The sequence below is a fragment of the Dioscorea cayenensis genome, chromosome 16 (assembly GCF_009730915.1).
Source record: "Dioscorea cayenensis subsp. rotundata cultivar TDr96_F1 chromosome 16, TDr96_F1_v2_PseudoChromosome.rev07_lg8_w22 25.fasta, whole genome shotgun sequence".
Taxonomy (NCBI): domain Eukaryota; kingdom Viridiplantae; phylum Streptophyta; class Magnoliopsida; order Dioscoreales; family Dioscoreaceae; genus Dioscorea; species Dioscorea cayenensis.
The window spans coordinates 17,428,195-17,453,199 of record NC_052486.1 but is presented as its reverse complement, the minus strand read 5'-3'; the positions used below and the strand labels follow the sequence as shown (position 1 = coordinate 17,453,199).

Here is a 25,005-nt window from a genome sequence, read left to right as displayed (position 1 = left end):
TCATGCCATTACCTACAAAATCGACGTTCTCAACCAAAGATGGATCACCAATAGAGATCTGTCAATCGGAGAGAGCATGTCCTCCACCACACCCGGTGCAAGTACTCACGGCCGCCACTCTGTTTGAACTTAGAAGATCTAACTTCTTACTCAAATTTTCCACTTGCGCCGCCAATGAAGTTACTGCATCTATCTCATGAAGACCATCCACCTTTTTCTTCTCCCTAGCATTTCATTGGTAGCTGTTCAACCCCATTTCATTGCTACCTAAGGTACCTCCTGCTGCCGCATCCAAGAGTTGTCTTGTACTAGGATTTAACCCGTTGTAAAAGTCTGAACAATCATCCACTCCGGGAATCCGTGTTGTTGGCACTTTCTCAGGAGCTCCTTGAACCTTTCCTATGTCTCGAATAGAGACTCCAATTCCGACTGTACAAAGGATGAGATCTCATTTCAAAGCTTTGCAGATTTTTCAGGAGGGAAATAACGGGTTAGAAAACCTTCTACCATCTCCTCCCATGTAGTAATCGAGGCTCTAGGTAATGAGTGTAGCCACTGCTTTGCTCTCCCTTTTAGGGAAAATGGGAAAGCTCTCAACTTGATGGCATCATCCGTCACCCCGTTTATCTTGAGCATATCACACACCTCGAGAAAGTTCTCTATGTGACTGTTTTGATCCTCATCGGCTAAACCATTGAACTGTGCGGATTGCTGCAACATGTGGATGAATGCCGGCTTTAGCTCAAAATTTTGAGCTGTAATTGGGGGTCGCACAATACTCGATTGTGTGCCCAAAACTAAGGGTCTAGCATAATCAGAGAGTGTCCTCTGCTGCTTATTCTGTTCTGCCATATTATCTGACCCTTCAACATCCAAATCAGCTAGATTAGATTATTCTTCCACAGGTCCTTTCCCTTTCCTTCTAAGTGTTCTTTCAAGCTCGGGATCTCCTTCAATCAATATTGAGGGTTTTCCTCGGGTCATCAACCTGAAGCTGCACAATGGAAAGAAAACAAATCAGAACGATGATAGAAAATAAAATGTGAAATAGAATGGATAAAGGAATAGCTAAGGAAACAAAAGGGGAAAGTATCTCTAAACGCCTTCTCCCCGGCAACGGCGCCAAAAACTTGACAATGATCCCCGCAAGTGCACGGAGTTGTCGAAGTAATAAATCACAGGTGAGTGGGGTATCATATCCACAGGGAAAAGGGAATAAAAATACTTAATTTGCTTCTTAACTATATGAAAGATGAATAGTGATATGTGTGACAAGATTCAATTCTCAAAAGTAAAGCAACCTGGAAGAGAACAAAAGTAAAGGAGAAGGAAAGACAATCGATAAAGATGGGGTACCCAGGTATCGATCTGCCTAGGAAAAATCGTTTCAAGTGCAAGAACTCTCTATTATGCTTCTTAATTAATGCAATGGTGATTCAGGGACATCCTTTTAATGCATGGTCCCGAATCTAGGGTTAACCAAGCCTAATCCTCTACATATCCCGGAGGAGAGGTTGAACAACCTCTCAATTTCGCACTCGGAAGAAGGATTGCATTAAGCTCTGGGGATTCCAAGTGATAAATCTTTTCCTAATTATAGACCTAACCCTTTGGTCCGGAAGAAAGGTCCCTAACCACAATTAAGCCCTAGATGCTAAAATCACCTCAACGCTTTACTCCATTGCACTCGCAACTAAGCCCCAGCGGAGGGTCATCCCTTAGCTCATTTGCTCTATTATGGCCACAAAGAACTCGAGGAATGGAGATAGAATCTATCACACCGGAGGGGAAAGGGGACACTCCTGTATCTCTCGACTCACCCTCTGAACCCTCTCCAATCAAGCTTTGTCTAACTCTCGGGGTGTGTCACTCACTCACAAGGGTTACCACATGAACTCTCAACCTTAGTGTCACTCTAAGGGAGTATTCAAACAATCAAACATTCAAGATTGGAACTCACAATAACATCAATTAATTGAAAACATAATAAAGAGATTCAATGAAACTAATACATCCTAGGGTTCACAAATTCCCAAGTACCCACTAGCGGTTTAGCTCTCCATGGAGCACAATACCAACGATAACGAAATCAAATGTAAAAGAAAGCAATCCATAGGAAAAACCACCTCGATAGTCATTTCAATGGTCTTGTGGAGAGTTCTCTACTCGTCGCAAGATCCCCTTGTCCGGTGTAAGATACGCCTCGCCAAATCAATCCAACGGAGGCTCCCTTACCAACCTTCTTCCAAAGAGATGATGTTGTCGGAGCCGTAGAACCTCTCCAAATCCCTAGCCAATACCTCTCCAAAACCTAGCCGCAACCCTCTCTCAAGTTAGGAAAAAGATGGAGAAAAGAATCCTCAAATCGGGGCTGAAATTGGCCTTAAATAGGGTTGGAATCTGGATTCCACACGGGCCTGTGGAATTAACGCATGGGCGTGTGGAATTTCCACACGCCCGTGTGGCTCCTCTGTTTTGCTCCTTCTTCGGCCGGCTGTGAACAGTACCTACTACACTTACTGCCCAAAATACTCCCGAATCCATGCTTTCATCGAGGTAACGTAAACGGGCACACGTTCACGTCGTAGATTGTCTTGGTTCTTCAATAAACTATCACATTGGTGGAGATCTTGCTAAATATGCACAAGCCAGAATACTGGGATGTAACTGCCTTCGTGCCTCTCCGAATCATTGCCTTAGCTCGAATACAAGGAGGTTGGCATACATTCCAGCATTCTAAACCCGACTCATATCTCCGCGTTTGAGCCTTCTCAAGATCTCCTCCAAATAATGCGTAAAATGATCTACAATGGCTTCTTTCACAAATAATCAGCCTCACAACCCAACCTGCATAAAAGTACATAAATACACACGTATTAGCACTATAACCTGACAAAATTAATGCCCATCATAAGGAAAGAACGCTTCGCATTCTTATCGCACAAGCACTTATCAGAACCTTTCTTGAGGAAATTTATTTATAAAATGATAAAATGGACCTCTTAATTATTACTAATCATTAATGTACACATATTCTTCTCGATCCGTATTAAGTATAGAAGTCTAAATTTAGTTTTCATAAGTGTGTGTGTGTGTGTGTATATATATATATATATGCACATTAGGCATATATATATTTGATATAAAAAACTAAAAGGTGATTCTTGCAAATTAATAAAGTCAATTTAAATTTTATAAGCTTCTCGATACAAATTAAGCATATTTGAGTTAAATAGTACATTTATTTCTGGGTTTTATAGGATCTAACCTACTAATCTTACTAAACAATAACAATAATAATTATGTCCTAACATGAGATTGTCATGTGAAGGAGCAAGCATATAAATAAAGATCAGGTAAAGTAGAGCAATATCCCTACATATATGATTCCATAGTTTGGGGAAGTAGAGCATAATTTTGAAGCCAAACTAGAGCGCAAAGTGTAATTCAATAAGAAGCACGACCAGTTTGTGTCACAAAACACAACTTGTGTTTCTTTCTGGAAACATCATAATCCTTAATAAAAAGGAACATGACCTACCCATGTTATGTGGCACATGAGTGAATTGAGACGCTAGAAATTCTAACTTACTTACCCCTTATATAAAGGCAAAATAGGTGATTTTTAGCGAGAAGAGAGTCTGGTGGCTAAAGGAGACTTCTCTAAGGGTTGGAAGAGATTCTAGATCAATTTAAGGGTTGAGAAGATTGAAGATCAAGTTAGATTCATCGAGTGACGAGTATCTACCTTATTGTGAATGATAAGGAGTTTTCTTTTCTTTTAATCTTTGTATTTGCTTGTATAATGTTTAGAATAATATCTATGATTTGTGTATTGGATATGGGAATGTAAAATTTTTATTCTAGGATTGGAAGTAGTCTAAGATTGTGATAGATGTTGATGTTCTAAATTATTTATTCTTGTTAATTGTTAATTGCTTTTGATTTAGTTTAAGGAACTTAATGCTTTGAATGTGTAGACCTCTCATTTGCATGATCTTAGATGAACATGAAAACTCAAACAATGGACAGAATTTTCTTAAGCTTCTACATCTTTATAGAAAACCTAATGACAAAGTGAGTACTATTATATTACATAATGCTCCAGGAAATAAAACAAAATGATTGCCCCTTCAATCCAAAAAGACATTGTGCGTGGAACTACCAAAGAAACTATCTAAGCTATAATTTATTATCTTAAAGATGATTTTTTTGGGATTTTAGTTGATGAATCTTGTGATTTGTCATGTAAAGAGCAAATGGCTTTGATTTTGCATTATGTGGACAGAAGAGGATTTGTTGTGGTGAGATTTATCAATTTCACTCATGTTTCTAATACTTCAGCTACATCACTTAAAAAGGCTATTAGTTCTATGCTTTCAAAGCATCAACTAAGTTTCTCAAGAATTTGATGGCAAGGGTATGATGGTGCTAGTAATATATATGTTGTTAGTGTAATCCCTAGCCCCAATATATTGTATGAACTCTTATTATTTGGATAATTATTATGAGGTATCATTTTATCTGTTATTATTTCTGTGCATGGTTAATAAGATAAAATATCCTTGAATATTGGTTTTGCTCAAGTTATCAAATTCGTGATTTGGATAGTAAAACTTGAAGCATAAACTAGAACAATATTCTAAATGTCCCTAGTCAATTATTTTCATGGGAATGAAAATAAATTAAGACTAGTATGTCTTTCATGAGATGGCCTTGTTTTACAAGTCATAGGATATGGGACATCAATCAAAGGACATAGATACATGTTAGGGAACAGTGTACCTGGATCGATTCACTCTTGAGAACACTACATGGTTATGAAGTCATAAGTGTTTTTCTCAAGCTATTCTTGTACTCGATTCCTTCGACCTGAAATTACTATGGATCTCGGATGAATCTTTACATGTTTTAACTTATGGCTAACATCATTTGTAACTGAGTGGCAAGTGTGGGTATGTTTGGGCATGTCACGGTTCATGCTGAAAGACATGGGTGAAGTGAAGAGATTGTCCCTCTATGTAGAGAGAGTGAATATCACCAACCACTTGATTAGTAAGACTGAGTAGTGCATGGCCACGCCCAAGGGAAATGATAAGAGTTATCATTTACTTGACCTAATAAGTTCATTAAGAGATCATGAAATTAATTAGCATTAAAATAAGTGTGACTCCCTTTATGCCTTATACTAATTAAGATATTCAATAGCAAAGGATTATATGAGGTTGAGATAGGTTCCGTTAATTCTTGAAATTGACCTTCATTTAATATTGGGTAATCGTATTATCTTGCTAAAGAATATTAATGATTTATGATCGTTAAAATTATTTAAGCTCATTGCCTATGTTAAATGGACCTACAGGATGGTAGACTAAGAATGCCGGGATCAAAGTTCAGTATTTGTTACTTATTGGACCACCTATTTAGGGTTTTGGTGAAAACCTAAATTAGGTGGAGCGAATAGCTTATTCGGGTTAGGCCTTATTAAGTGTTGATCGAATCTAATCGATTTGGTTAATTAAAATGGTTTAATTAATCAAGTACAGAAGAGATTCCTAATTTGATTAGGAGTGAAGGGTTTTTTTCGTAAATTAGGGTTTTGGGTTTCTAATATAAATAGATGGTCTAACCTAATATGAAGATGTGAGAAAACAAATAGAGTGATTGCGAGATTATCTCTTAAGAAACCTTAGCCGCCACCCACTCTTCTCCCTTGGCTGTCTCCGTCGGATCTAACCGCCGGAACCCACCACCGCTACGCCTACAACCCCTTTTCTCTTAAATCTCAGGTGCTTTCTATTCGAAACAAAAAACAAGTGTTGTTTCTTGAGGTACTAGCATACCTGCTTGATTCCCAGAGGCGTTCGTATGTACGTGATAGTAGAGGGGAGTCGAGATTTGCAATCCCTTTTGATTTTGGGGTAAACAAGGATGCGTTGAGAATCGTCATCAAAAGAAAGGTATAACTTTTAATTATTTATTTATTTAGAATTTAACCTAGTTCTGGAATGCCCTAGGGTTTTATCATGTTTACTTGCTATTAAAAGTTTTGTTATCCGCTGCGTTTTGGCATGTATTTTTCGCATGATAATTCCCTTGTTAGAGTGATTAGATCCCAACACAAGGGGAGTTCAATGGCTTGAATACTTTGATTATGAGAGAAACTAAATCCACCTATCATAGTCATTGTTTTACCCATCAATTACAGTTAGCTCTTATGTTTGTTGCAAAAAAAATCATTTTGTTATAAAATGATTTCTTTAATTTAGTTGTTCATTTGTTAAATGCGATTGGATCTTCTTGTAAGAGTTGATAATAGCTTAAACAACATGCAAATAAAGTTATAGGACAATTAATTAATAATAGCTTAAACAACTACTCGAGACTTGAACCAAGAAATGTGTATTAAGAGGTTTGGTAATACTCATTGGGGATTCCATTATGCTTTACTCTTGAATATAGTGGCTATATTTTCTTCAATTATGGATGTACTTGAAGACATTAAAAAGGATGGCACTGAGGAGGATCAAAAAACACAAGCACATCGTCTCTCTAAAATACTAGAGTCATTTGATTGCATACATATGACGATGGCAATCCTGGGGATTACAAATGAATTGAATTTCATTTTGCAGATAAAGGACTAAGAAACTGAAAATGATATGTACTTGTTAAAACTGCTAAAAAAATTACAACAAATGAGAGATGATGGAAAGAGAAATTTGATAAATGATGTTTCTTCATTTTGCAATAGGAGAAAATTTTAAATGCTAGGCAAGCAAGATGCATGTGTTAAAGGAATGCATCGTAAAGCATCACAAGTTAGCAATTTACACCATTTCAAGTTGATCTATTTTATGTTGCAATAGATATGCAACTTCAAGAGCTCAGTAACCAATTTAATGAATTAAAAATTAAATTACTACTTTGTGTTGCTTTCTTGAGTTCAAGAAACTTATTTAGTTCATTTGATAAAAAAAAATAAAAGGTTGCTAAAGATGGTTGAATTTTATCCATGTGAGTTTTATGTTGTTGAGCTTATAGCTCTCAAAAATTAACTTGAAAATTATATTGTGGATGTACATGAGGATGAAAGGTTTGCCAATTTAAATGAAATAGGAGAGCTTTCACACAAAAAAAATGGTAGAGACCAACAAACAATGCATTTATCGGCTAGTATATTTTTTTATCAAAATTGGCATTAATTTTACTTATGGCTACATCAACTATGGAGAGAGCATTTTCTGGAATGAAATTGATAAAATGTGATTTGCGAAATAAAATAAGTGACTAGTTGTTAAATGATTGTTTGATGACATCTAGTGAAAAAGATGTCTTTGATAGTGTTAGCCATGATGTATTTATGTATTATCTTCATAATATGAAACTATTTGAGGAAAGTTGTAAAAGAATTTTAATAGTTATTTTCGTATTATTACTATTGTATGATAAAAAATTTATCTACATGTATGATAACTCTATTTGATCACATGAAGCTTATGATTTTCGAGCATGTACTATTGGCACCAAAAGAGCCATTGTTATATGTATATGGACACCATTGTGTAAAATTCCTGGATCCACCATTGTGTTGGAGGAAGGAAAATATTCAGGTTAAGATGCATAATGAGTCAATGACTAATAATAACCTATAGAAGAACTCTTTGGTATTTTTCAATATGGATAGAGCCTCTCAAAGCTATTCTCTTTCAACTAATTTCTTGTGAATCCTTGATATCTATGGTTGCTACTATTATTTTACACTAGATTATTTTTATCGTGTTTTGGATTATTGAACTGTGTGCTCGATCTTTGTTTCTTGTTTGGTATATCAATGCTTTATATAGGTTTTTTTCCCCCCAAAGGCATGACATATCTTCTTCTGTATGTAGCTCCTAATGGACGATTATTGTGATGATTTATAGTGCCATTGTTTATTACTTTATCATCTGTATATTTATTAAATGAGTAACATTGTGTTGCATGCTCAAACATCAAGATATGATGTTTTCATTATCTCCTATAATTATATTGCTTACTAGTATATAAACAAATAAAGAACCACATAAATCTAACTAAAGGGTGAGAATCAGCTTGAGATCATGCTAAGAAGGTTTTCTTTATAATTAGATTCTTTTTTTTTATTCCCTCTCTTTTGTGTGTTGGTGGGTGGGTGGGTTGGTAATATGAAATGAGTTCAAGGCCCTTTGCCCTGAAAAAGCTCCTTTGTACTGGTTTATCTCAGTTGGTAGTTAAACCATGAGTATAAAAGTTTTATATGGAGTCATTTAAAATTCCGTTTCCTTCAGTTCTCTTGAAGTTCTCATTTCTTATTGAGTCACTTCAGGAATTGTTGCATTTGGTTATTTATGAATTTGGGGTATTTATGGAATTAAGTATTTAGGCTGATAATCTGAGTTTTGCTTATCAAATTGTTGAGATTTCTCAGATATTGTTTATTTGTAAAATTTAAAGAATTCAATATTTATTTATAAAGGATTGGGGGTTGCATGACAGGAATAAATTTTAGATGAAACAACTAATGAGTGGAGAGTTTTCCCATGTTCCTAAAGCACCATCATGCTCTGAATCAAGTGAGAAAAACAACCATGCAGAGTCTGATTCGGATGACATTATTAGTGACCCAAGATTACAAAAAGCGATTGAAGATTTTGATGTTGGAATTAGAGATCAAGTTAGAAGAGAATACTTAGCTAAAGGCCTCTATCAACTAATTGGCCTTAATTTTTTACAGAAAGAATATGGCAAACAAAGGAGGAGAAGCTTTTTGGATGCTTGGTTTAAACACCATCCATGATAAAAGTATGGTGTGACTAAAAATGTAGCATTTTATTTTTAATATTATCTTTTCAAGACAAGTAATGGAAGTTAGACAGGAGAATATGCATTCACTAAAACAGGATATAATAATTGGGAAAAAAACATTGGATAAAGTTGTAACATGTTGGTGCCATGAAGAGTAAGCATAATGATGCGAAAGATAGTTTCAGAGCTTCCAAAATTAGAGGCAGAGCGTGTCACACTAATTTTGTGGGCATTCACACAAGATGGAGGTTGCATATCACATTCATTTAACAACAATTTTGGATGTGACACATTTTTTGTTAAAGCAAGGTCTAGCATTTCATGGACATGATGAATACTCAAGCTCATTGAACAAAGGCAATTTTCTTAAGTTGCTAGAGTGACATAGCCTACTGAATGAAAAGGCATGGAGGGTAGTTAATAAAAATGCCCCTTGGAAACAATCAAATGACTTCCCCAAATGTTTAGAAGGAGTTGGCAAATGCTTATACAATGAAGATTTGATTAGTATAATTTGCACACAATTATATACACTTTTTTTTAACTCATAATGAATCAAACGTGAATTATTTTGAACCAATTTTATTCCTATGTCATTGTTATTGCATTGTAGGATAGAAAGAGAATGATTTGAAGGAATAACACATTAAAAGCACAAAATTGAAAAACGAGAAACAAGTCTCATAATGAGTGAAAAATCAAAATATAAAGTTTAGCACCTAGGCACTACAACATTAAGAAGTGCAAAATAGAAAGTGATGCAGTGGTATACTCGAGACCGTTGATTCGCTCACGAATACCCGGTAACAAGCTTCCAACACCTGTTAATCAAAGATATCCAGGAATTCAGAAAAGTAAAATCTTATTACTCAAGAAAATGATGATCACAAAACTGATTTCCTCTTGCCCATAGGCTTATATTAAATAGGCGAAAAATAGCACTAAGAAAGGAGATGATTCAAAAATTTACCAAAAATAGTAAATTCTCAAATATCAGCAAGAAATAAGAGATCTATCAAAATAAAGACAATTGCCACAAACGGCTCACAAATCAGAGATTTCTATCCCAAGATAAAACGAAATCAATTATTACTAAAAATAGCAAAATTAGGGTTTTCGAGGCCTAAACGATGGAATTTGGTCAAATTTTGGTATGACTCACGAGTTTGTGTGTGACTTTTGTTCCTTGACCCGTTTCCCATCAAATAGACCTGGTACAACCATAAAATCTCATCGCCTGCCAAATTACCGAAATGCCCTTGCGTCGTACTTCTTCATGTACGCACATGCCACGTCGTCTATGCGCCAGTCATCATTGAAGCTTGTTACCGGGTATTCGTGCGCGAATCAACGGTCTCGAGTATACCACTGCATCAGTTTGGTACCAGAGCTGAATCGATCATGCCACCACGAGGACGAGGTGCGGGTCGCCTTACACAAAGGATAGAGGAGATCTACGATCGTGAGGACAATGCAAGATTTGAGCAGCGAGTTGGCCACCTCTTAGACCGTCGGATGGAGCAGATGATGGAGGAGCTGACTGAATGGATTACCCAAATGATGGGTAGCATCAATTAGGGGCGTGTTTCCGAGAGTGGAAGCGAAGGCACCATTGAGGAAGACAATAGCTACTTTGCTGACATTGCCCTGGCAGGGCGACGAGGAGGGCAAGATCATGGGGGTGACAATCGACACTACCGCGATGAAGATAGGCGTTGGGAATCTGGCATACGGGTCGATATTCTAGAATTCCATGATGGACTACAAGTGGAGGAGTTCCTTGACTGGCTGACCACTGTCGAGGAGATCTTGGAGTTCAAAGGGGTCCCAGATGATAGAAGAGTGGCGCAAGTGGCGACGCGGCTGCGTGGGCGCGCAACCGCATGGTCGCAACAACTGAAGCTCAACAATAGCAGGTTGGGAAAGGTCAAGATCAACTCCTAGAGAAGATGAAGCACATGTGCTCCAATTTCTAACCTCACAATTACCAGCGCGTGATTTTAAGTAGATTGCATAATCTACGACAAGGAGATCGCACCATGGAGGAGTACACCACAGAGTTCTCTCAGTTGCTGGCTCGGAACGAAGTTCAAGAATCAACTGATCAATTGGTGGCGAGGTATATTGGTGGCTTGCGGACCCAAATCCAGGAGACTGTCAACCTGTTCGACCCAATCTCCATCTCGGCAGCCCATCAGCAAGCTTTGATTATTGAGCGGCAATAGCAGCGTTCAGTCTCATTGAGTTCTGGGGGAACACAGGGAGGACGCCGTCCGACTCCCTCTCCTACGGGTGGGCCGGCCCGAGGGGGAATTATTGCGAAGCGTTCCACTGGACCTACCGTGACCAGGGAAACCAATAGCAACATTCAGTGTTTCAGTTGTGGAGAAAAGGAGCATCGTCAAGCGGATTGCAGGAAGGCAGGGAAGAGAGTTATGCTTGCCGAGGAAGAAGAGGAGATGGGAGACATTCTTCCTCCTGTATTTGATAAAGATGTCCTTGATGAGGAGATCGTTGAAGGTGACATTGGTACGGCCTTGGTCATACGAAGATCCTGCTTAACACCCAAGGCTATTGAAGATGATTGGCGGGGATCTAACCAAGGTTGTCAGACCCGGCCCAGGCAATGACCCGGCTAAGCCTAGGGGTCAGGGGTCAATCGGTTCGGGTTAAACCGGGGTCAATAATTAAATATAAAAAATATTATAATAATTAATAATGAGCAAATATAATATTAAACCCATAATTATATTATAAAACCCTACTCAAATTTGATATTTAAGTTGATAAATGACCTTATATACAGTAGAGTTTTCTAATTATGTCATTTATTTTTACATTTTTTAAATATTTACAAATTTAATATATTAATATATAATTATCGAACTCTCTCGGTGTTATTTATTTATTTATTTGTTTATTGGTTGATTTTGTTAAAATAAATAAGAAATTAATTCACTAATTTTTATATCTCAATTGAGTTTTATTTTGTTTTAAATTTTCTTATATTTTTTATTTTAATTAGAATACTTTAATTTAATATTTTTTGTTGGTATGTTTATGATATATATATATATATTGTAATTCTATTTATTGATTATAATTTATAAATTAATATTAATAAATATACACGATTTTGTGGTTTCTAATGAGAAAGTAATAATAAATTATTAAACATTGTAAAAAAAAATTAAACATTGTGACCCGTTTGGGTCACCGGGATAACACCGGGTTTTTTAATACCCGGGTCAATGGGGTATACCCGGGCTGGCCACATTGCCGGTTCCCGATTTTTCTGGTTGAACCGGCTGGGCCAGTCCAGGTCTGACAACCTTGGATCTAACATCTTCTAGTCCACCTGTACTATCCTTGGAAAGGTATGTAAGTTTGTGATTGATGCAGGTTGTTGTGAGAACATTATCTCTGACAAAGCAGTACAAAAGCTGAATATCTTCACTGAGCGACACTTGACGCCGTACAAGCTGGCTTGGCTCAAGTGGGGTGGCGAGCTTATGGTTAGCAAGCGCGCTTCGATCGCCTTCTTGATTGGCCCGAAGTATATAGATGAATTATGGTGTGACGTTGCGCCTATGGATGCCTGTTATGTATTATTGGGCAAGACTTGGCAATACGATCAGAAGGTGACACACGATGGACGTGCAAACTCTTATAGCTTTGTCTACAACGGCGTGAAGATAGTGTTGGTGCCCAACAAGCCTGTGGAAGCACCAAACGCCACCAACACCAACCTGTTGTCCTATGCGCCATTCGGGAGAGAGTTACAGGATTTAGGAACTGCTTTTGTCTTGCTCGGGAAGACAGTCACCGAAAACTTGGAGATGCCGGAAATTCCAAATATCGTTCTTCCTTTACTTGACAAGTTCCAAGAAGTCTTCCCTGATGATTTACCGGGGGGACTTCCACCCCTATGGGACATATAGCATCAGATAGAGCTCTAGACTGGCTCTGTCTTACCACACCAACCACACTATTGGATGAGCCTGAGGGAGCATGAACAACTAAGGCGTTAAGTAGAAGAACTATTGGTGAAAATACATATCCGTGAAAGCATGAGCCTATGCGCGGTCCCCGCTTTATTGACACCAAAGAAAGACGGCACTTGGCGCATGTGTGTGGATAGCCGGGCCATCAACAAAATCACTATCAGGTATAGATTCCCTATTCCTCAATTAGATAATCTACTTGACCAGATTAGCTGGACTACGGTGTTCACAAGCCTAGACTTGAAGAGCAGATATCACCAAATTCGCTTGCGGCTTGGTGACTAGTAGAAGACAGCATTCAAGACGCGTGAAGGGTTGTACGAGTGAATGGTGATGCTTTTTGGGCTTTCCAATGCCCTAGCACATTCATGAGGGTCATGAACCAACTTTTGCGTCCATTCATTGGCAAATTTGTGGTCGTGTATTTCGATGACATCCTCATTTATAGCCCCGATGAGAAGACGCATCTTGTACATGTTCGAGATGTCCTCACCACTCTTCAATCCCAAGAGTTCTATGCGGCAAAGAAAAAATGTGTCTTCTTCATACCCAAGGTATTGTTTTTGGGTTATGTTGTTTCAAGGGAAAGTATACAAGTGGACGAGGCCAAGATCAAGGTGATACAAGATTGGCCAACTCTAACAACTATCACCGAGGTACGAACCTTCCACGGCCTTCCATCCTTCTATTGGCGGTTCATCGCTCACTTTAGCAGCATCATGGCACCATTGACTGAGTGCATGAACGGAAGCATCATGGCACCCATCCATTTGAGCTTCACATAGACGCATCTAAGGTGGGGCATTGGGAGTGTCTTTCAGCAAGGGCGGCCTATTGCGTTTTACAGTGAGAAGCTGTCGGGTGCATGCTTGAATTATAGCACCTATGACATTGAGTTTTATGCTGTGGTACAAGCTATCAAGCGCTGGAGGCATTACCTCATCCATCGGGAGTTCATTCTATACACAAACCACGCCGCCCTATGACATATACATCAACAAGATAAAGTGTCAGCCAGCCATGGATGATGGGTAAACTTTCTAGATGAATTTACCTTTGTTGTGAATCACAAAGCAAGGGTCTCTATTCGTGTGGCGGACGCACTCAGTAGGCGAAGCAACCTTTTAGTCACATTATGAGTCAAGGTACCTGGTTTTGACTCTTTTCGTGATTTATTTATAACTGACCCATATTTCTCGGAGATCCTCCTAGATGTACATGCAGCAAAATGGACGGATTTCCTATTCTAGGATGGTTTCTTGTTCTGGGGAAACCAGCTCTGTGTTCTAGATTGCAGTTTACGAGTGCACATTATCAGAGAGTTGCACGGTGAAGGCCATGTGGGAAGGGACAGGACGCTCTAGTTGATTCAGGCTTCCTACTTCTGGCCAGGCATGCATAAGGATGTTGAAAAGTTTGTTCAACGATGCCGAATATGCCAAATCTCCAAAGGGGGCGCAACCAATGCTAGGCTCTATATGCCGTTGCCAGTACCTTCTCAGTCATGGATGGATATTAGTATGGACTTTGTGCTGGGTTTGCCACGTACTTAGTGTGGTAACGACTCTATTTTTGTAGTGGTAGACCATTTTTCCAAGATGGTGTACTTCATTCCTTGCAAGAAGATGACGGATGCTGTCAATGTGGCTCAGCTATTCTTCTGTGATGTCTATTGCCTCCACAGCCTACCATCATCAATTGTCTCCGATCGAGATACACGGTTTCTTAGCCACTTTTGGCGAAGTGTGTGGAAGATGGTGAACACTCGACTCAATCTTACCAGTGCGTATCACCCTCAGACAGATAGGCAAACTGAAGTCGTTAACCGCTCACTGGGTAACTTGCTTCGTTGTCTTGTGGGGGATTATCCTAAAGGGTGGGGTGTGAGATTGAGTCAGGCAGAATTTGTTCACAACCATTCTACAAACAGAAGTACAGGGTTCAGTCCATTTCAGGTGGTGTACTCAGCAATTCCTCATGGATCCCTCGACTTGATTCCCCTACCAGCGAAGACTCAGATCCATGGGAAAGCTGCTGACTTTGTAACGAGCTTACAGAACATTCATAAGACTTTTCTCGAGAACTTGAACGTCGCCGACATATGTTACAAGCAACATACAGACCAGCGGTGCCGCCATGTTGAGTTTGAGATTGGAGACTTTGTGTGGGCTGTGTTGTCCAATGAGCGTTTTTCAGCTGAGGAGTACAACAAGCTTAAGGCCAAGAAAATTGGGCCCGTTGAGATCATTAAGAAGATCAATTCCAATGCATACCGGCTTCAGCTCCGGAGCCACATCCGTACGGCTAATGTCTTCAATGTCAAGCATTTGATACCCTATTATGGTGACTCTTCCGACGACAACAATTCGAGGGCGAATTCTCTCCATCCAGGGGAGAATGATGACGGGCACATAGATGACATGGCATGTGCTTACATGAAGAACTACGACGCAACGGCATTTCTGAATTTTGGCTGGCGACGAGATTTTATCGTTGTACCAGGTCTATTTGATGGGAAACGGGTCAAGGAACAAAAGTCACACACAAACTAGTGAGTCATACCAAAATTTGGCTAAATTCCATCGTTTAGGCCTCGAAAACCCTTATTTTGCTATTTTTAGTAATAATTGATTTCGTTATATCTTAGGATAAAAATATCTGATTTGTGAGCCGTTTCAGGCAATTGTCCTTATTTTGATAGATCTCTTATTTCTTGCTGATATTTGAGAATTTACTATTTTTGGTAAATTTTTAAATTATCTCCTTTCTTAGTGCTATTGTTTGCCTATTTAATGTAAGCCTATGGCCAAGAGGAAATCAGTTTTGTGATCATCATTTTCTTGAGTAATAAGATTTTACTCTTCCTAATTTGGGGATATCTTTGATCAATAGGTGTTGGAAGCTTGTTACCAGGTATTCATGCGTGAATCAACGGTCTCGAGTATACCGCTACATCAGAAAGTATAGCTCCTAGGCACTAAACTCTTTGGCGCCTAGGTGCTACCCTGATATTCAAGGTTATAAAAGGGGCTAGGGTTTGAGATGAAAGGGGAAGGACAATTTCGGAGATCAAAAGGCTAGGAGAGAATATTAGGTGAAGATTCATTGCTGATTTGTCTTTGTTTAATTCAATTAATGCTTGTTTCAAGGTTATGTTGGATATTTTAATTTATATTTAATGCTTGTGATTACTTGATCAACAATTACATGATTGGTAATTCGATTTGAGACTGAAAAGTGATAATTGAATGAGGTCTTGATTGAAATATCGTACAATCATCATAAGATAGAGGTATTTATGAGATTGTATTCATCATTATAAATTTCTAGAGTTTAATGAGTTTCATAAGTTCATATTTATCTTAGAGATGATGTTAACTTATCTAATGGAATATGCTATTGATTCTTGCAAAAAAACAATAGGTTATTTAGGGAAGTTTTATGACAACGTAAGAAATAAACATCAATTGTTGAACTAGACGATCTAGGTGGAATTAGTCTAGGTGAAATAGGAAACCCAAGAATCTCTAAGTATTGTTTTTGCTTCATATAACTATCTCTCTCTATTCCTCGAATTAGATATTTCTAAATTTAAACTTTTGATTTCATTAATCAAGTAGAATTAAGGTTAGGTTAATTTTGGTAATTAATAAACAAAATCCTTGTGGGATGATACTCTCTTATCATTATATTACTTGTTTATGATAGCGTATACTTGTGTTATAAAAATTCCACAAGAAGTTTTTGACGCCGTTGCCCGGGATTGTGTTCTTTATTAATATCAATATCAAATAACTCTGGTTTTACTATATAATTCATTGTTCCTAATCTTGTTTTCCATTTTATCAAAATTATTAAAGTTGAATGCAAAAATTTGGTATTGAAAGTCTCATACCTTTAAACATAGAACCTACGTGTCGCAACAATAGAAAGGAGAAGAGACTTGCAATTAATCGATCATAAGAAGCCATGGATACTCTTGAGGAAGTAAGAGGTAGGGACAATGCACCAACAAATGAGCAATTATTTAATAATCCAATGGTGGTTAATCCACCAATGGTTTGAAGTGATTACGCAATGCCATCGATTGCCATTCAACTTGCGATTAGGTTGTCAGTAATTCAAGCAAATAACTTTAAGCTGAAACTAGTGACTCTTCAAATGATTTAAGCAATCCAGTTCAGTGGGCAGCCTAATGAAAACCGCAATGTTCATATCGCAAACTTTTTTGAAGTATGTTATACAATTAATTACAAAAGAGTGGATAATGAAGCCCTTCGCCTGCGTCCATTTCTTTTTTCTTTGAGGGACAAAGCAAGAAACTGATTGAACTCATTCTCACCAGATTTTATTATTACATGGGATGATCTAGTTCAGAAATTTTTGGACAAATTCTTTCCACCAGCTAAAACAGCAAAGATGCACATTGAAATAAACAATTTTGCATAATATGAAAGCAAGACTTTATATGAGGTGTGGGAAAGATAAAAGGAATTATTAAGGAAATGCCCTTATCATGAGTTACGTAAGGGGATGGAGATTCAAAACTTTTACCAAAGCCTTAACAGTATCACTAGAACACTAGTGTATGCATCTGCAAGTGGAGCATTAATGAAAAAAACTATAGATGAGGCATATGAGTTTCTATAAGATATGTTCTTTGATAACTATCAATGGCCTAATGAGTGAAATATGCCAAGGAAGGTGGCTAGAGTACAAGAGATAGATGCCATTACTAACCTTTCAGCCCAAATAGCAATTCTCTCAAAGTAGTTATGGAACAAGAATTTGGCTGCAAACACCATAAAGACTACATATCTGGATTATGAAAAGTATAATGGGCCACTTTAGAGCTTTGAATGTCCAGTTGGAAGTTCTTTTTCGCAAATGGAGGTAGAGCAAGCTCAATATATGGGGAATTTCAACATGCAACAAGATAACCCCTACTCCAACAAGTACAATCCAGGATAGCGGAATCATCCTAACCTGTCTTAGAAAAATAACTCAATCGTGCATGAACAAAGAAATCCACCACAAGAGAAGAAAATAAATTTACAAGAAGTAATAGCTCAGTTGGCTACAACTCAAACCCAATTCATGAATGAAGCTCACACTAGTCTACAAAATCAGTTTGTACAAATCAGGATTTTAGAACTTCAGCTAAGTCAAAAGGCATGTATGCCGATTGAAAGACAACAAAGAAACTTGCCTAGCACATCTGAGGCAAATCCAAGAAGAATTGGCAATGAACAATGCAATGTAATTACTTTGAAGAGTGGAAAGGAATTGAAGACCCTAGAGGACTAGTCAGAATCTGTAAATTAGAAGCATGATCAAGGAAACCTAGAACACAACAAGTCTGAAGCTGTCAAATTTAAGCATCATTACTACAAGATATATCTACCAAAATTCCTTTTCCTCAATGCCTGAAGAAGAATAAGCTTGACTAGGAGTTTGCTAAATTCGTGGATGTATTCAATAAGCTTCACATAAAAAAATACCATTTGTGGATGCTCTTGAACAAATTCCAAGCTATGTGAAGTTTATGAAAGAAATTCTTTCAGACAAAAGGAAGTTTCATGATTATGAGGTAGTCACGCTTACTAAACAATGCAATGCAATCTTGCTAAGAAAGTTGCCACCCAAACTCAAGGATCCAAGCTATTTCACCATCCCATGCTCAATTGAGAATGTGATGTTTTAGTGGCACTGTGTGATTTGGGAGCAAGTATTAATTTAATGCCCTTATCAATCTTCAAGACGCTTAACTTGGGAGAGGCACAGTCTACTGTAGTAACATTACAACTAGCAGATCATTCTTTGAAGCATCCTAGGAGACTGATTGAAGATCTTCTCGACAAGATAGATAAGTTCATATCTCCAGCTGATTTCATTGTACTTTACATAGAAGAAGAGAAAGATATATGATTTCTATTAGGCAGACCATTTTTGGCCACTAGGAGAGTGCTTATTGATGTGTAAAAGGGGGAATTACGTCTTCAGGTCCAAGAGGAAGAAATGACTTTTAAGTTTTTGATGCTATAAAATATCTTAAGCAAGTTATTACTGCTATCATATTGATGAGAAAAATATTTTACAATTGAATGAAGCCTATAAAAGATGCAAAAAAAAAAAAAAGTTAGTTAGTTAAAGGTTCATTTGGTTTGTGGAACAATGATGGCCTATGATAAAAATTGTAATGACTTTCTAATCCATGGAAAACAATAGATGTGTCTCTTTTTTTACTATAGTGCTTATGTTGCTCTATTTGTGGTTTCTTCACATTCTTCGCACACCCAGATATGTTTACTAAGTTGTCAAAATACTTAGAGATCATTTATGAAAATTAGTAGTTTGGTAAAGCCTTAAAAGGCCCTAGAATTAGTTAGTTAGGTCCTTTGTGTGAAAAATATAGAAAAGAACATAAAGATCTACCACCTTTGATGTGTAAAGCCACTTTCGAAAAGTCGGATACTAGGTATTCCCCAATGGGAGAAAGGCTACCTCAAAGGATGTGTGAAAGCTAGTACTTTAGATATAAAAAAATAATTGATGATAAAGTGAAAAAAAAGACAAAATATATTTAAGTAACTATCAAAATTGAGGAAATAAAGTAGCTGGTGAGTCAGAAGACGTCACTATCACTCTCAGACTTAGAGTAACCAAGATCCACCGTGTCTACCCCCACATGTTGTTGTGGACAAGCTAGAAATGTTGGTGGGGTGACAGCTAAACGTTGAGGTGATCGGCTATCCCCATCACACTCCTTTACAACCAATGGCTTAAATCAGGAGAACTAGTAGAAGGCGCAACGTGGCTGGAGAAGGTTCAAGCCAGGGGAATCAGAGGGGATCTCTGAAAAATAGGGGCAAGAGGAGATTTTGGGGCTAAGGCAATGGTGGTAGCAACATCCCGAACACGATACTCTGTTCCTCGAGTTATGTGAGTAACGCACAACATCCCCATGAACCTGAGGATTTCCGAGATGATCGGCGTATAACCGCCCACAATCCTCATCCTCTGGGTCCCCTCTAAAAGGCCCATCCCCGGGACAAGCCGGGAAATATAGGGACCCACAAAGAGGACGCCGACCCGAGGGTCAGTCCCCTGGTGGTAGATGGAAAGGACTGGCTCTTGCCTCAGGTGGAGGTGAAAACTGCCCACGAAGCTCAGGAGGAACTTGAAGTCGCGTTGGTTGACAACAATGATGCTATATCCATGACCTGTCAAGGTGTGGCTGAGGAGGGAGTGGATAAACCTGAGCACGGGGGAACGGAGGGATGTGGCCTTGGACCTCTGGGGATCATATCTACTGTCCATGCTCAACCACTGCCAGCAGTCCTCCTGAGACTCTTCTCCAGGTCGGACAACCAACAAAGCATCATATGTAGGAGTTCGAATGAACTCTGCATCATAGATGCCCATCCGAATGGAAAACTCGATAAGGTTCATCCTCTGTAAAGCACCGAATACCTGGAATTGCACGGTGTCGATGAGGTGGTAGTTCACTATGATGCGTTGTAGCTCGAACATGGCTAAGACCTCCTGTGCTTGCACATCGAAGATGGTGTCCTTGATCTAAAAGATCTGGCACCAGGCTCCAGCTCTAAGGAGGCGATGTAGCTCCCCCTTAAGGCCCACCTCCTGTAGGACCTCTAAGTCTATCTCTCTCAACTCACAAAATCATCGCCTGGAGAGGCAAGTGTACCTCTCCTAGTGAGATGACTTGCTAAAGGTAGGCCCAGTGGGAGTATCTTGGGTCGTACCCTTGCCTTGAGGCCTCTTAGAAGTGGGTCTAGTGATGTTTTCTTCCTCGGTATAGTATGCAAGTAAACAAGGTTCATTTAGTGAAAATTTTTAATAAAACAATGGAAGAACTATAGCGCATAATGAAAAAAAGTAGGATTGAGATTATCTAAAGCACACTTACGTGACATCAAAAACCACGTCCATGCTTTAAAAAAGCTGGCCTATGTTTTGGAGAAGTCATTTTCCCCCGAAAGCCCTAGAATGGTTTGAATCATGGTTTCTAGCCCTATTTTTCATGATAAGTGTTCTAAAATGAAAATAAAACATGAAAGCATGCATTTCAAAGGATTTAAAGCAAGATTAACCATGGATTTCAAAATAAAACCAAGGAATTCAAAGATTATTGAAGATTTGTGGAAGAAACGTTGAAAATGCAAGCCGTTCGAAAACCAACGAACAATCGGAAAAGAAATCTCACAAAAAACACTAAAGATCATACACCAACTCGAGAGGAAGAAGAGGCAGCAAAAAGAAAGTGAAATGAGGGATCGCCAGGGAACGTACTATTTATAAAACCAAGTGGAATTCGAACGGTCACTCCCAAGCACGGCCTAAGCACAGGTGTGCTTAGCACGTGCTTGTCATTGGGGAATATGCACAAACGGGAAGCATAGTCATGCTTACCCCCATGCTTTTGGGCCGTGGAAATTACAGACTTCAACAAAAAGTCTAGAAAAATTAACACAACTGTGCTAGAAGCACAAAACATGTGCTTCTTGGAGTACCCAATTTTTCCACTTCCTATAAAGTATATGGTAATAAAACATGGCCATGCTTACACCTTGTTGGGCCTAGGAAGGCCTCTATACCTCTGTTTCCCTTGTTTTACAACCAAAATAAAGCACAAGTGCATTTTGACAAAATCTAAATCTGAGAAATCAAACAAACAACACTCGAGAACATCTGAGAGACTCAAAATAAAATCAAGACACAACAGCCAAAACAAGAACTCAACAAATTGCAAAAAATGACAAAACTAAACCAAAACAAGAAAACACTAAAATTCTTGGGCTGCTTCCCAAGGAGCATTTTTTTAAAGTTATGAGCTTGACGTACCTGGACACCCATCATGAAGGTTCATGGAATCGAATCCTCTCATGGCCACCTGAAACTAAATTGTAAGAGTATAGAATTAATGATTCGATTAGATGCATCTCATCAAAACACAAAGAAGTGGAATGAATTGGTATTATGGGTGAGATAGGTGCCTTCTTTCTGCTAGTGGTGACTTGTTTCCACCATCTCTTCGGCCAAGCCATTTTTCCCTTAGAGGACACCCGAGCTAGGGTAGGATCAGTTAGCAACGCTTGATGACAATCTTCTTCAAGGGTTGTATCTAGTTTGTCCAGTGGTTCATCTTTTAACAACTCAGCAAGCTCGTCTTTCATCCAAGTTTCTTAGACAAAATCAAAAACAGTATCATCAACAACATCAACATGATAGCAAGTTTCTTCAAAGTCCATGGGAGGTCACATTGTGTCCCGAAGCTTGAATGTAACATCCTCGTCTCCTACTCGTAACACCATCCGGCCGTCCTTGACATCAATTAATGCTTGAGAAGTTGCCAATAAGGTTTAGCCAAGGATTAGAGGGACTTCTACTTTACCCTCCATGTCTAAGATGACAAAGTCAACCGAAAAAAAAAAACTTATCCACTTTCACCAACACATATTCAATAATTCATCGTGGGTGACAAGTGGATCAGTCGGCAAGTTGGGTCATCATCTTAGTTGTCTTTGGTTCTCTAAGTCTCAATTTTTGAAATATCTTATAAGGCACCGGATGATGAATCCCCCAGGTTCCTTTTCCTTTTTTGGGAGCTTGTGGTGAGGATGGCTGAGCATTCTTCACTAAGTGTCACCATTGGCACTTCCTCTAATTTCTCTTGTTAGTGAGAAGCTCCTTAAAAAACTTTGCATATCTTGGCATTTGAGCTAAAGCTTCCACAAAAGGTATGTTGATGTGCATAGTCTTGAACATCTCTAAAAATTTCTTAAACTACTCATTCGGTTGATTTTTCTTGACCTTGGTGGGGTAGAATAACTTGGGTTAATATTCAAGAATTTCACTCTTGTCCTTATACTCATCCTTGGTCTCTTTACCAACCTCCACAACCAAAGATTTCTGCCTTGAACTTCCTATATATAGATTTTTGAAGTTCTTCAGGCCTGTTTTCATATTTCTGTACTTGAGGGGAAGTTAATTCCTTCCCACTCATCAACATAACTGCCTTGAAGGACTCTTAAGGATTAACTTCAGTATTGCTCGGGAATGAGCCTTGAGGTCATTCAATAAGAGTTTTGGCAATTCGCTCCACTTGATGTTCCAAATTCTTCAAAAATGCTTGTTGATTTCTCAACATCTCCTCATGACCCATGAGTCGAACATCATTGGCTTGAATGTACCTTGCAAGGTGGGTCTCAAGAGAAGGCCTTTTTCCCTTTTCAAGAGGTTGTTGAGGAAATAGCTAGTGAGGTTTTGATGGCCTCAGTTGTCCTTGTGGCACTTGCCCTTGCCCCGGTTGGCTCCAAGAAAGTTTTTTGTGGTTCCTTCACCCCGGATTGTATGTGTTGCTATAAGGGTTATTCAAATATTAGTTGTTCTGATAGTTCAACACTCAAATCAGTAGAGGGGCACCTCTGTCAGGCTTGTGATCCCCAAACCTCACAACTCATGACTGGTGCTTGGTAAGGCATTTGCAAAGAAGTGACCAACCTCTTATTAATTGCTTCAACCCATGCTGCCAAAGTGGTCAAGATGTCTACCTCATAAATGCCGGCTGCCATAGCCGGTTTTTTCCTCTCAGAACCCCACTGGTAACCATTAGTAGCCATCTCGTGGAACAAATTTACGCTGCATCAAGTTGCTTACTACAAAAGGATCCCCCGGCCACTGCATCAAGCATATGTTTCATTGCTACATTCAACCCATTATAAAAAAAATCTAGATTTTCATACACTAAACAAAACTATGCTGTGGACACTTCCTCAACATATCCTTGTACCTCTCCCAAGTGCCATAAATAGTCTCTGACTCCAACTACCGATAGGAAGAGATGTCACTTCACAACTTAGTGATCTTAGCTTAAGGAATGTATCTCGTGAGGAATTCCTAAGCTAACAAGATTGGTCTCAGTATGTGATGATAGATCCAGTTGGCAAGGAACTTGGCCACTGATTGGCCTTTCCTCGCATAGAAAATAGGAACAGTCAAAGGCAAACCGCATCCTCGGACACTTTTTGGCCTTGAACATATCACAGATCTCAAGAAAACTCATCAAATGTGCATAAGGGTCCTCATCCTGTAATCCATCAAACTGGCACATCTGTTGTACCATCTATATAAAGTTCAGCTTCAATTAAAAATTATTCTTCATGACAGAAAGGTGAACAATGCTTAAACCTGACCCTTCCATGATTGGTCATGCATAATTTGAAATACTTCTATAATTTCTGGCCATTAGAGCTTCTTAATCAACTTCGATGCTTATCTCAACAGGAAAGGTATCTCCTATGCAAAGTGAGTTAAATATCTGGATCAGGGCTCTCCAAAGGAGATGAACTAACTCATGCAAAGTGAGTTCAATATCTAGATTAGGGCTCTCCAAAGGAGATGAACTAACTCATGCCATATAAATTAACCTTCAAAACAAAAAAAAAAGAGTAAAAAACCAAGTTAAGAGAAGAAAAGAAAATATATAAACAAGTAAAGTAAAAAAATGGCTAGATTACTAGAGTCCTAATTTTTCTAAACATTGATAGTCTCCAGCAAGGACGCTAAAAACTTGACACACCCCTTGCATATCTGCAAGTGCACGAGTCATAAGAAGTACTATAATGTACCCAATGAGAATTGGGTAGTCAAATCCACAGGGGCTGGTAATCTTCTATTACTAATTCCTTTTCCAATATCTAGCCTAATTAAAGATTTGGATAAAGTTATATTCTAAGGATCTAAAAAGAATAAGAAGGATGAAAAAGGATGGCAAGAGAAGGACTAAAAACTAGGTAGAAGTAGTGATGAGAAGTAGCACCCCAGACTAATCGGCTAGTGAAACATGCGTGACTCTTCTGCAACAACTATCAGGTACATCTTATGGATCCTATGTGTGCTCTCAAAGCAATGTCACATCTACGGCAAATCAAACATGTCAATTTTTGTAATTGCAACTAGGGGAATCATGCACATCGAATTTTGCAACTATACTACGACAATCACAACTATGGCATTCAACACATGCTTGTTAGCCCCTCATGGGTTCACACAACATTGAAAAGATAAAGAAAATAATTAAGTATGAATCCATAGGCTCCCTATTACTTCTCAATCTTTCCGATTATGCTTCGAGGATCTACCTGGCGGCTTA

At 38.5% G+C, this 25,005-nt stretch overlaps 1 non-coding gene across 1 annotated transcript; it reads left to right on the top strand.

The window, feature by feature from the left end:
* Window positions 1-355: 355 nt before the first annotated feature.
* Window positions 356-462, top strand: LOC120279774. The gene has a single exon (XR_005542076.1). It is a non-coding gene; the product is annotated as a small nucleolar RNA R71 (small nucleolar RNA).
* The last annotated feature ends 24,543 nt before the right edge of the window (window positions 463-25,005 follow it).